Source organism: Anarrhichthys ocellatus, unplaced genomic scaffold (assembly GCF_004355925.1).
Source record: "Anarrhichthys ocellatus isolate YVR2014 unplaced genomic scaffold, GSC_Weel_1.0 scaffold8, whole genome shotgun sequence".
Lineage (NCBI taxonomy): Eukaryota > Metazoa > Chordata > Actinopteri > Perciformes > Anarhichadidae > Anarrhichthys > Anarrhichthys ocellatus.
The window spans coordinates 8,679,636-8,693,895 of record NW_022280038.1 but is presented as its reverse complement, the minus strand read 5'-3'; the positions used below and the strand labels follow the sequence as shown (position 1 = coordinate 8,693,895).

The window sequence follows — 14,260 nt, the reverse complement described above, 5'->3', positions numbered from 1 at the left end:
GGTAAATTAATTAATTAATTCAAACTAAATAAATAAATAGAACTGACATTCCAATTCAAATAAACATAGCATGATGGTCAAGAGCGGCTGTTGCATTGTGGTCACTGTAGTAAGCTAACTTGAGGTTTTGCAGTGACGACTAAAACGAGCTTCTTTTCTGTAACCGGTGTAGCATTAAAGCATAGTGGAATCAACAAGCTAGCTAGCTTACTAAAAGGCAGCTGGCTAGTTAGCTAGCTTGCTAATTCCGCCATGCTTTAATGCTACACTGGTTAGAGAAAATGAGCTGAAAAAGCAGCAGCTCTGGCTCTAATGGTCGCTCCGCCTCACTCCCCACTGCTCTGGGGAAGCTACCTAACAAGCTAATTAGCCAGCCATCCGAGAGCTGTGTCTGCTCTCTTCCTGGAGAGCTACGCCAACCATTTATGGCCCCACTATCATGTGTTATCTTATCACCGTAACAACAATCTGCAATTTTTGTACTTGTCAAATGACCGTGGCAACTGTTCAATGACTTTTTTACTCCCGATCTATTTCTATGGAGATAGATTAAGCATCAGCAGTTCATTTCAACAGCTCCTTAGGATGGTCTCTATATGTTCTGCATACGGCCTTGCTTACGCTGGTGTTTTGAACGTCTAATTTGTTCATGAATAACACAACATGAACCATTTGGCTCATGAATATGAAATAGATAGAACCAGAGGCTCTCCCCATAATCAACAGTCGACGCACACAGGCCATCGTCAGCTCTGTAGCTCTGCAGCAGCATTTCCTCTGGTGCATTTAGCCGATCACAGCCGATCACAGCCGATCATAGCCTTAGCAGAATGTTAGTGTTGGTACAAACTGTCCGTGAACAATGTGTGAATACACCGGCTTTCGTCGCCAAGGATATTTTAGTGGATCACAGACGTTCTCCCTCTCCTTCTGTCTCTCTTTTTTGCTCTCTCTCATCTTTATGCACAGACAAACGGTATTTACAGTGTGACAGCCCTAATTCCCTAGAAAACCAACTTCTTATAACATGCAGCAAAAAAAAGAAAGAAGACAATTGTAATGTTTTATTCACTGCTGTTGGATAAACAGTGTGCTCTCTGTAGAAACAACAGTGAAACATGATGCGGAGCCGAACTGCTAATGCACCAACAATCTCTGCCCATCCGTTTACCCCGCTTCAAGCCACATGGCTCTGCTCCAACATGGCCATATGCCCCTTAGCCTAGCTGCTCTACGCTATATTAAATGACTCATGATACAGAGTCTACATGTCATCACTACCCAAGAATGAGAAAACACGACTGTGAATAGAGATATGGATGCTTGTTTGGCTCAAGTCATATTTTCAATCCCACGACACTATTTTTCAGGGCGGCTTTACTTTTCTGTTGAACCGTTTTTCTAATAAGTCAATGATTTTGTTGAAAAAGAATATCTGAAAATTGTGACCCAAAGATTCAATTTACATTCCTATGATTATCATAAAATAGCTGATATTTAACAAGTTCAAATCAGAGAATGTTTAGCTTTTTTGCTAAAAAAAAACATGATAGTTACAAAATAGCTGTCGGTGTTCTTTTGGCCGATTGTTGAATGAGTCTTTTGATTACAGCTGAAACAATTACTCAATTGACAGGAACTTAAATGAGAACTAATCACAGAATCACAGAGTTTTCTTTGTCTCATATGAGTAAACTTAGTTGGAGAAGAAACGCAATTTAAAGACATCACTGTGGGCTTTATCAAATTAGACTTAATGAGAGTTCATCTACAAATAAAACAAAAATAAAAATGAGAAATATGTAATCCTTGTTGCGATATGATCTATTGAGAATGCATTGTGAAAACATGCACGCTACTTAAATGTTGCTGATTTTTACTTCATTTCAGAAGGTGCATGCTCCTCTTTAGGTTTGTATAAACTCTTTCCCTTTCAGAAGTATTTTCCAAGCCTATTATATCAACATAACAATACAAGGCTGTCAAACTAGAAAATTAAGCTCTTTTCAGCGCCTGAAAAGTTTGAGGCAAAGCCCTTCCAATGCCTTGCTTTCTTCTACACTAGGTATGACCTTGACTATCAAATGGCAGAATACTCATATGGCTCTCTTTGGTGTAGGTTGGACTGTGCTTTGTAGTTGTGTAGCAGCATAAGCAGAGGCTGTGCATACTTGTTAGTGGGTGGCATACAATATATATTCATCGTGTCCCACATATAAGCTGCTCTGCAGGGTATAAATGTGCCCTCTGTGGGTCTGGTATTAGCACTATGAGTCAAACCACAAAAAGTTGAGGGGAGGTATACAACATTTAGTCATGCTAGTGGCATGGGTGACCATCTGTCTTTTGACTTTTGTGGTTTTGATTGAAATGTCTTGACAACTATTGGATGAATTACCCTGAAATGCTAGCACTACTGTTCTGATCAGGGGGAAGAAAATGTAATTCCTCCAATACTGTAGTTTGTGACCAAATACCTGTAAATCTCAAAAGCCTGAGCTGTACTTTATGTTTGGTGCTGATAAGAAAATGTCACTGTGTTAACACACTAAATTTAAATGTTTAGCCTAGTAAGCATTGTGCCTGCTAAACATCAACATGTGGATTTGAATGCTGACTTTAGCATTTATTACAAAGCACCACTGTGCTTTACAGCCTCACAGAGCTGCTAGCATGGCTGTGGACTCTTAGTTCTGTTAATTTTCAAATGCACAAAACAACTACAATGTGGGTTGGGAGTAACACTGCCAAACCCACTATACATGGCTGCTAAAGACAAAGCTCATTTCTTTTCAGTGCCTGAAAAGTTGACATTTAGGCTAAGAAATACAAAGTTTTCACCGAAAACCAAGGTTGTATTCTGAGTACTTTGTCTGACTGGACACACACACAATGTGTATTTATGTATCCAGGACATTGATGCATCCTTATCTAATCAGATGACAGGTCTTGCTAATTAAAAAACCCTGCACCACACATAGTAGGTAAGTTAGTCAAGCAGTGCTACATTCTCTAATATTATTAAATGGCCCTTATTGTTAGTCATTTTCATTACCAAAGGTGTGAATGAGCTAAAGACTCAGGACTCCCCCTCAGCTGGTGTCCGTATTCCCCGCATGGTTAATTAAAGTCCAGACAGCAGGTGCTATTTAGACAAGCTTGCAAAATATAGCTTCAGCTGTGTATTCACAAAAGACATTACAAGGAAACACTTACTGAGCTTCAGGTGTAACAAATAATTAGGGCTGTGACTAATGAATATTTTCATTATTGATTAATCTGCTGATTTCCCTCTTCATTAATTAAGGTGAAACACTACAGGCGAAAACATTGTTTTTCCATGAACTAGTCAATTTTGAGAATTTGGGCTATTCTGCTTCCACACCACGCCCTCTTTGAGATTAGTGGAAAAAACCCTATCTAAAATACTACTTTAGGGGTTTATTCTACTGCACATTGTCTATTTGTGTCTGTAGAATTTGCCTTCGTTCACAGAAAGTTAGCATTAGATAATGCCTCATTTGCATATTTAAATACCATTTCAGAAAAACTGTAATAAAAAAAGTAACTTTTAATGTAAGTAACCAAGAGGGGAACTTTCATGGGGATAACTATTAGTTGAAGTTTTTACCCATACTACCTGTAGTGTCCTCAAAATATTGTAATTTTACAAAACAGGCTCTGACTAAGACTCTGAGCCAGAAATCTCCGCTTCAGTAGCTCTTACATACACCAACTGTTGCAGATTTATTCCAGCCTATATTCTGAAGATTTTCACAGAAGGGTTTGTGTGCTAATTTATGCAAATGTGCACACATTTTGTGTACCTTCATTTGCATATTTAAACATAATATTTTAGAAAATATGTAATACAAAAATGTATAATTGTCTTAAAGTAAGTCATTAACTGGATATGTTGAATGGAGTTACAACATTTTTATCCTATTCACCTGTAGTGTGTCCCCTTAATTAATTGTTCTGTTTAATTGCAGATAATAGTGGAAAAAGGTGTCGTCTTAAACATATATTCATATTTACAATGATATAAACACATTTGATAAGCAGGTACTAGTTTTTGACCTAAAAATGACATAAAGGATTAATCTTGATTGATTAAGCACCCAACTCACATAAAGCATCACGTTGCTGAGCCATACACATGTTTTTAGATGTGTTTAGGTTTTTCGACGTCTGTGTCTGAGATTTCTGCCGCCACCCAGTTAAACAAACATAGAATTTTCTTTGTAGTTTTTGAAGCATTGAAAAATGGCAATAGAAAAAAAACAATGGCAATGTGTGTTTCCAGAAACAATACTTAGTCTGAATAACCTGCTACTATTTATAACTTATTGTCTAATTTATACCATGTTTAAAGCCTATGAAGTGTTTGTTTTAAAGAAGTTTTAATGGAAAATATATAAAATAACTAAATTGAGCCTTTAGGTCTTCTAGGATTCTCATCCTGCAGATCTGCGGATCCAGACATTGTTTTAAAGGTTCGGTAGCTGTGATGAATAAAACATGGTATCGGCGACTCAATGAGACAAATGTGTCTTTAGTGAATGTAAAACAGTCACAAGATGCAGAAAACAAGTAAAGGATCAAACTATAGTGCAACTGTCATTGAAGTACTCTAGCTGCGTTGGATACTTATTCAAGGCTTAATGTATGTCACAACAAATGAAAGGGACCTTGTGTAATTATTGAGAATGCAAGACACAAAGAACAGCATTGTAGGAGCTTTACTCTTTTTTCCCTTTGAATTTGAAGGACAAAATGCCCTTGTGGCAAAGAATGAGGTTCACCAATTATGTATTCGTACATGGCAACAAGGGAACGAGATGTTCGAACAGCCTTGTTCAAGCCCAGAAAACACTGTGGTTAAAGAGAGACATCATTAAAGGGGGAAAATGTAGCAGAGGCGACTTTCAGCCACACACTAAAGAGGCATTCTTGTCAGACTTACAAGATTCCCTTCTCGGTTTAGTAGTGTTTGACTTGGCGCCAGTTACTGGGGTTTCATCTTTGCCAATTAAGCCAATCTAATGTATTCCAGCAACTGGAATCTAAGCTGTTTGCCAAAGCATTAATGAACGAGATATTCATTTCATTCTTACACTGATTTGGTAATTTCCTTCAATGCATCATGAATCACTTTCTGTTCCTCGTGAGTTGCAACATGAAAGTCCTAATGTCAAGATATTCTCATCAATTACATCTCAGCTAAATGAACTGGCAGGAGATAAAAATGTACATATGTGGGGAATTAGATAAATAGGGTAAAGTTAGAGAGAGGGAGACAGAAAGAGAAGGGAGGGCATTGAACATGAGAGAGATAGAGAATCATCATGACCGTCATCACTTCAGCTGCTATCCCTAATTCTCTAAGGGAATATCTCAGTAAGGCGGAGTAAATTTGTGGCTGATAAGCTGAGACAATGAGATTTGCCCGGGCTTTGTGGCAAAGCCCTTCCAAGGGCTTGCTTTCACCTACACTAGGTTTGAACTTGATGCATCAAATGGCAGAACACTCATATGGCTCTCTTTGGTGTGGGTTGGACTCTGCTGTGTAGTTGTGTTATATAGCAAGATAAGCAGGAGCTGTGCAGACTTACAATAAGGATTCATCGTGTTGCACATACAGTGTAATCTTCCTGTGCTCTTTGCAGTGTAAAGATTTAATTATTTCCTCTGCCCTCTGTGGGTCTCTAATGGGCACTATGAGTCAAACCACAAAAAGTTCAATTGGCAAATGTTAGCATGCTAACAGGCTAAACTAAGATTTTGAACACATCAGCATGTGCATTGTCATTGTGCGCATGTTTGCATGCTGTCTTTAGCATTAAGCTGCCTTTAGAGACATTTTGAGCAGTGCGCCGCGCCAAGTGTAGCATTTCCACCATGGAAATAGAATAGGAGTAGAACGGACATTGAGCTGTTTTAGATGATCATTTCAAAAGAAAATGGTGTTTGTTGTTAGTAGTTATGTTGTCAAGTTAACACGTGTTGGTGGGGCCGCAAATTGTTCTCTCGCAACTTGCGGAGAAGAGAGCAGACGTAGCTCTGCAAACGGAAGGCTGTCTAGTTAGCCAGGTAGCTTCTCCTCTTTCGGAGCGGCAGGGAGTAAGGCGGATGGACTGTAAGACCTAGTAGCCCGCTGCTCGTCTCATTTTCTTTAATAGCACTACACATAACAGAATTAGCAATCTACCTAACTAGCCGGCTGTTGGCTAGTTAGCCAGCTAGCTAGCTTACTAATCATGCTTTAATGTATGGATGAGGCATCAATTGTTACATTTTACTCATTTACTCTGGCTCTCTATGCTTCGTAACAGTAACGACTTGTTTTAGTTTTTACTCCAAAACTTCACCTCAATGATTCTTTGACTTGCCGTAAGTCGGTTTAGTTAATACAGAAGGTAGCCGGCAACAGTCGCAATGGTAACAGTACACATAAAAAAAAATTTTTTTATATATATATTAAGACCAAACACTCAATTCATAGCTTTTTTATGTTTTTAGCTTGCTACTTTGCAAAGAATGATTTGTGGCAGTTCCAACATGGATCCCAAAAGCTGGCCAAGTTGACGGTTACGACAACGTATCAAAGAGTCCCCCCCTGCAGCATAATATTCTTCTTTTCACTGTCCATCCATATCATCAGTATGTTCCAAACCCTCAATAGCTTCATAATTTGGCAAAGAATTGACAGGAACATACTGACTATACAGATGGACAGAGGAGAGACAGATTATGCTGTACGTGTTTTGAGGTTTCTCTGGACATTTTGTTTTTGACTTTTTTATTTTTTTATAATTCATTGGAACATCTGTGAATCCCAGCTGTGGTCCTCCATGAAGGAACAAGAGCCACCTTTTAAGCCTACACTGGGAGAGTGTGTGATATTCAAAACATAGGTTGACGATTTCAGTTTCTTGTTTGTCTTAGTGACTTGCCATAGGAGAACAATAAATATACATTTCATCCTAATTAACATTTGTTGTGACCATTGCATGCCATGCAATTCGTAGCGTCCTACTTAGTTCATTGTACATTCCTCAAATTGGGATTCAAAAGCATTTTTCTGAATCCAGTATTGAATCTCATTTTGAAATCAGAATCGTGTTTAAACCATTTTACAGGTTTAATAGTCAGCAGGTTTTATTAACAGAATGTTTTAATATAAAGCCTTAAGCATATATTGAACAAAAATCAAAAGACTACCATTACAACAATCAACACCCATGTTTTCCATGTAGATTATATCCTAATAAGTGTTGATTTGGTGTTTTGCAGGTCAAAAGACGTACACAGTGCTATAGTGGCATCGGTATCGGGAAGGAAAATTGCTTCAAAAATCAATAGCTATATGAAGATGGTAAATTTAGCTCACATTTAACCTCGATATCTAGACGTCTTTTGACCCGCAAATCAATACCATACTTCGTGGGAGATGATTAACTTTGCTAAATGTTTTCACTGTTCTTGCTAATAAAATAGAGAGGACATAACAGATTCAATGAGGGATTGGTTTGACTTTGAACTTGACTAATCAAGAGTGTTTTATCAGCTTGGGATCGGATCCAAAATTAAACCAGCTGTAAAAACACAGTCAAACACATTCCCAGGAATAATTCCCATGATGCACAGCTTTCTGTATCAACCGTTGTGATATGTCTTGTTGTTACTACACTCTGTTGAAAACTTTTGAAATGGTACAAAATAAAGGCAGTGAAACAGTTGTATAAAAGCCATAATTGGCTTTAGTACATTGTTTACTGTGATTATGCATTCTTCAGAGCAGTGGGCGGCACTCAGCTGTGCCTCACATCACAGCATCACCATACCTATAATCACAGCAAATAATGCTGACTGCTGAGCATTATCGCTAAACTCTATGTATACGTGTAGGCTGTTGGTAAATCTGTAGAGGAATCTATAACGGGCATTATGGCATTTGCAGAAAGTGGCTGGTTGCTGAAGAGGCAGAAACGTGGTAGCCGTAGCCTGAGCATACTCTTTCCATCAGAGGCTCTCACTGGAGTTGATGGCTGGTTGCTGCTGTAGGCCACAACAGACACGTAGTACACAACACAGATGGTGAAATAAGGCACCAACGGCTACAGTCAAAACAGTGAATGTGTCATAATGACATTTGTGCCATAAGTTACATTTTTGTATTGCAGGCATCAACACTGTCACTGCACATAAGGCGCACTCAGCGGTAATGAACTGCCGTAGGTCGGCAGGCACACACAAGCAGATACAGCCTGTTCTCAAATCTCCACATTAATATTTGTTTATTTAGAAATGCAGACTCGTGAATGACACAGAGCAGGATGCGCTGAATAATCCCCCTTTCTGGTGCACAAAGGCATAACTTAAGCTGCTACAGTGAATACTAAGTCTCTCTAGCCTGGCATGCGTTGGACTCTCTCAAACCCGAGCAGTTCAACTCGCTCAGATCGGCCTGTCTCTTGACTCGACACAAACACATGTTTTTGGAGGTACCACTGAAAAGCTACAGAGTGCTATCTATCAAAATGGAGCCGACTGGAACTCAGCCTTATCTCAAGCTGCATCCCACTCGCTTATTTATGTCACACCGAGACATAATGTACATATACAGAAATGCACACAATCCTGCTGTATTAGTTAAGATAAAAAGCACAGGGCTGGAGGGACCGGGACAACCAGACAGAATCTCGGCCATAATTTATCGCCACTCCAAATGCCAATTCTCATATCAGTATGCAGAAGGCCAAGACGCCAATATAAATTGATGAAACAACAAAACAGTGCCCCCATATAGTAAAGCATATCCCTCAAAAACACTGACTACCCTATCAATCCCTAAAAGTACAAGTGCAAGGCCGAAGATAGTAATTTGAAAATGTATTGGCATTTTGGCTGTTGACAGATTGAATCCTAGTGGGGCACGCTCACATGCACAAACCAGGTGGCAACCTCTGGGTCTGAAAAGTGAAGCCAATGTTGAAGTGTCTTAACCTTGCATTCTTTCTAATGGCCGTCAGGGGGCGACTCCTCTGGTTGCAAAAATAAGTTTAATTGTATCGAAGTCTATGAGAAAATGACCCTAATTCTCTTGTGCTTTATTACCTCAGTAGACATTGTACACATGAGTTTATGGTCTCAATCTCTAGTTTCAAGTCTTCTTCAATACAGCATGATGTTCATTGTACATTATGGTCCATTTAGAGTGAAAGAGACCATAAAGCTATGCTTTGGGGCGGGGCTACCTTGTGATTGACAGGGAGCTACCATGGCATTGTCAAGGTCTGGGAGTTGTCTGTGTTTTCATCTTAAAACTTTAACCTCAGTGTGTTTTCACTTCATGAAAGTTAATTGTAACATTTTGGTCACCTAAAAATGTCTTATTCATTGTTTGGTTGCACTTAGCTCCACCCCTTTAGTGGCACTTTTGGTTGCAAAAAGCCAAGATGGCGACAGTCAAATACAAAGATGGCGACAGCTAAAATGCCAAACTAGAGGTTTCAAAACCGCAGTCCACAAAACAATGAGTGACATCACGGTGACTACGTCCAGTTCTTATATAAAGTCTATGAGTGTAACAAACATCATCGTTACACGAAGAGGGGTTTCAGGCTGGCCAGAAGGTCATTGACAAAATAAAAGGAAGAAGCTACACAAAAGGGCAATATTTTCATCTCACATCTGAGCTGTCGGAACCAGCATAATATTTGGGACTTTGCTTGATAAATGACCTGTGTGTTATTTTGATGTCCATTAATCATTTATCTGCTAATTGCTATTGCCATGAGTTTTGGAAATGAATTAGGAAATCCGAGTTTGACTGACATCTGAAACATTGACTGGTCCTTAAAATAAATCCGTGATTAACGTCCCACCATGCTTGTTGTTGTGTGTCAAAACCCTGGGCAGACCCGTTTTGCTCATTATTTTGTTTGCTGTGGCTCAATAGAAGAAATCTTTGACTTTTACAGAGGGCTGATTGTTGAAGTTGAACATTTTTGCTGGAGCCTCTGTGATGTACATTTTTTGTGATGTTTCACAATTGGAAAATGCGGCTAAGTTGATGATGGCAGGAAAAAGCGTTGAAGCGACATTACAACCCGAGACGAACGAGCGCATATAATCCTAAGAACTATGATGTTAGTGTATTATTTCTAGATGCAAGAGGAGAAAAAAGAAAAAGAAGGCACCATGAATCAGCTCTCTACAAATGTCTGTCCGAGGTGTAAGAAGGCAGCTTGTCACAAGAAATTTAGAGGGCAATATTATGGTGGAACTGCATCGCGTAAAGCCCTTATTATACCTAAATTACCTCTTTTACGCAGCAATTTGTGCAAGAACAAACAGTGTTTTACTGAGGAGGATGGTTCGATGAGTCACCCTGTTCTGAACCAGTGGTTGACTACATGTGTGTCACGCATGAAAAGAAATCTATTTGCCCAAGTGCTTATTTCCCACAGTGAAGGCTTCTGTCAGAGCTTTTCTGGTGAGTGGTCCGGGCATGGTGTACATCCATTCCCTTAGCAGGCAGGTAAATGCCAAAACTGCAGCGGCTGTCAGAGCGAACACATTTATTATGCTTCGCCGTTTCTGACCTGATGACTGAGGAATATTACAAGGTGACAAAAGCAGATCCACAGGCTATGACGGGTCCCTGCGTTATTCGGTAAGCATGGAAATCATGTTTGCCACCCTGGCAGTAATGGTCACCAGTAATCCTCAACCAGGCAGAAAATTGCACTGATTGTATAAACAATGTTTCTGACCCCCTTTGAAATCCACACGGGGAACGTCTCAAAAGCTCAGTGTAGCAGCTCAGGTGGCTCATGTTGACCCAATGCCCTATTGAGACACTTATTGTTGGCTGGCCTTAATTTTTAGCAGTTACCAGCATATTAGGGTGCACTGAAATAATCCAGGCCTGAAACTGAATGTAAAGCCAATTTAAAATGTAACCGTAAAGCTGCTGAAATTTTTTTGCATATCATATGAGTGAAAACACAACCAATAACTTGGCATTTTCAAACTTGAAATTATAATTTTCTCTGGGTTCTCACACATTTAAAGAGCCCACTGATTCGAAGGAGTAAATGAACCAATCTGTCGCCTGTTAACAGAACCCTATATTCCTGTATTTAAGATGATTCAATTCACCGCTTGATCCTCAAACTTCCAATCAAGGCTATAGGTGAACTAAAATGGGCAGGCAAATATTGTGGTAACCAACCCTAAATTGACAGCCACATTCTTAAACACTCCTGAGTTTGTCCTTCATTTTACAAGCAGGTTGTAAAATCGGCAGATGTGCGTATGAGAGCGTACACTTGAGGAAGAGCGGGTTCAGGTTTTTAAGTGCAGTGCTTTTGCCTGCAGAAGCACTATGGCAATTTCAGATGTGATGTCTGCTCCAAATGCGGCTCCCTCTGCCCATTTCAGCCAACACACAAGTATTTTCAGCATCGAGGCATTTCAGCACCTCCCACTGATGGACAGCTCCTATTCACATTTTCAACAAAAAAAAAAGGGAAAAGAAAAGAGGCTGTATTGCCAAAGCAACAACTCTTTTTTAAATGCACCTTGTACTTCTTGTTAACCTGTGGTAGGGAGAAATGACAACCTCATTCATATCACCCATGGGTGGCTTGGCTGGGGTTTTGCAGACATACTGGGTCAACAAGCAGAACCACAGAGAGACAGGGGAAATGTGTGTGCATGAGCAGATTCTGCAAAATAAAGCTTGACCTGAAGCCTTTCTGCTTCACCACATCCCCACTCAAAGCGTCCTTTCCTGAGGGGCAGCCTGCCCACCTGGCCAATCCCGCGCTCTTGTTGCTGCAAACGTGTATGCTGAGAATACCTGAACTGAATTTGAATTACCATATGACGTAGGCCTTTTTCTAGCAGTAATGTCCTGCTGGCAACAGGGGCTACCACAAACCCAGTCTCAAGCGCTCAAACACACAATTTGTTGCACCAGCTAACCCCCCTACACACACACACACACACACACACACACACACCTCCTCAACCCCTTTTCAGTCCCTATCAATCTTTATCTATATATATATCTCACACACACGCAAGCACACATTCTGAAACACACACACAATCGCTCACGCTCGAAAGAGGAATGCGACAGCTACCCATAGAGATGGGAAAAGAACATATCAAAAGATAAAAAATAAAAAAGTATCTTTCTTTCCGTTGAAGTCTGCCAGCCACGCAGAAATCACCGGTTAAATGGCGATGAATCGGTTTGCACGGGGACACACAACAGCACAGCACGCTGAATAGCCTCAATTGGACTGAATTCAACAAAAAATAAAATACTTACGCATTTTTTCGAATGAATGAAATCGAGGCTGAGAGCAGTGGAGGAAAAACCAGCAGGGCCCCGGTCCCCGTTTTCAAGAATTGCAGCACGAGCGAAGCACAAATCTCCATGTGAAAGGGGATTTTTTTTTTTTGGAGGGCTGCTGCAGTCCGCGTCTCTCTCGATCACAAGTCAAGATGCTCGCCTGCGAAAAATGCCAAACATTCAGAAAGAGTTGTGCGGATCTGCGGTGCGGCCACCATCCCCCTCGGTTGTCCACTGAGCGCCGATGAGAGCCCTCGGAGGAGCAGCAGTAACCCCTTTGGACTTGAAGATATTCCTCTGGACTGAGGAGGAGGAAACCCTGCAGAGTTTTTTTGATTGGGGGATCAAGTCTGTATAGGCCCTTCTTTCCCCCAGAACCAGTCACAGTCCAAAATTGACTTCCACCGGTGGTTTTCCTCTGTGAAAGATCGCTAAATCAAATCCCACATAGAGCAAAAAAAAAACCCCAAAGTGGACTTATTCTTTTGGATTTGAGAGTCAAGCTGTATTTTTTTCACGCGGATCATTCACTCAAAAAAAATTAACAAGATCAGAGGACCGACATGACAATTAATTACCCATTTAAAGCATTGTTAAGGTCAGCGCAAAAAGGGGTGCAAGCGTCCTACCAAAAAAAAGCCCTGAGAACGCCTATTGGGTAGAATTAAGGATATCCGTCCCACTGCAACCATCACACGCGTCGCATCAGGACAAATGGGTTGCCATAGGCTGCTCTACAAAAAAATCGCACGCGGAATACAGTATTTTTCTATCAAGTAGAATGGGGAAAGATCCACGGGATGCTATTTGTACCCCCCTTCAAAGCAATCCGGTGTATCGATTACATAAGCGCAGCTATTACTAATAATTCCCCTTGTCAGGGAGAATGTGTCCGATCCGGGTGGTGTGGCAGCAGCAGCAGCAGCATCATCATCATCCGTGTGTTGCAAATAAAGCGTTTTTTTTTTTTTTTGCCACCGGCTCCTAATGGTTCCCCCGCTCGCTGCAGTCCATGACTTGAATAGCGAGCACGTTGAAATCACGGTCTCCAGGCACAGATCTGGCGCGCGCGAGTGTTCGAGTCACGTGTATGTGTGTGTGTGCGCATGTAGTGCGTAGGTGCGCGTGTGTGTAGGCGTGAGCGTGTTCCCGTTCCCGTATTGCCCAGGGACCACTTTAACTTTGACCACTTTGCCTGCGCCTCCATCTGCCCGTTTAAATCACCCAGCGGTCGTTAATTATCAGGGATCAATCGCATTAACGCATACAGCCTAGATCTGATGTCTCTCCGACTGTGTTTGTGTGTGTGTGCGTGCGCGCGAGCGGGCGATTCAATTGTTGATGAGGTATGGTTGCCACCTACAGGCGTTAGTCTCTATCCAGTCATCCAAAACGCACCGTTTCCACAGTCACAAATACATTCCCATTCAACACATTCAACATGTACAGGTCCTATCAGTCCTCCACATTAAATGCGCAGCTAGAACATGTGTCCAACATGTAATCTTCAGCTACAAAATAAATCATTATCAATGCTTTTAGAGGTATTGGAACAGTGCACTATCTGAACAACCGCTGTTTCTGCTGAACATGTACATGTGTACCTGCAGCCAATATATTCCTTTATACAAATGCTGTCAAACGCAGACAAAAGTAACCTAGGCAACCCCAGCTTGGCTGAAACCTGCTAATTCCCTTTGCTGGCGATGGTCAGATGAGAGGAAAACTGCATTCACTGTAGGTTGTCACTTAAGGGTGAGGAGGTAGGTCACTAAAGACTTGCAGACCTTCCGGCGGACAACTGAGTGTGCATTCATTTCATCTGAGATGAACAGCGTGTCTCATTAGACGACATAATGGACCACAAGTCGGCAACGTGACAGAGTG

The 14,260-nt window shown here is 40.9% G+C and overlaps 1 protein-coding gene across 1 annotated transcript in view; it reads right to left on the bottom strand.

Annotated features, from left to right (window-relative positions):
• The window catches only part of lrrc4cb (leucine rich repeat containing 4C, genome duplicate b), a 38,471-nt gene extending 25,030 nt beyond the window's left edge, over window positions 1-13,441 (bottom strand). Inside the window, exon 1 of the mRNA XM_031848378.1 lies at window positions 12,350-13,441. The gene's annotated coding sequence lies outside the window, so the exon portion shown is untranslated. The remainder of the gene's footprint in view (window positions 1-12,349) is intronic.
• Window positions 13,442-14,260: the final 819 nt, after the last annotated feature.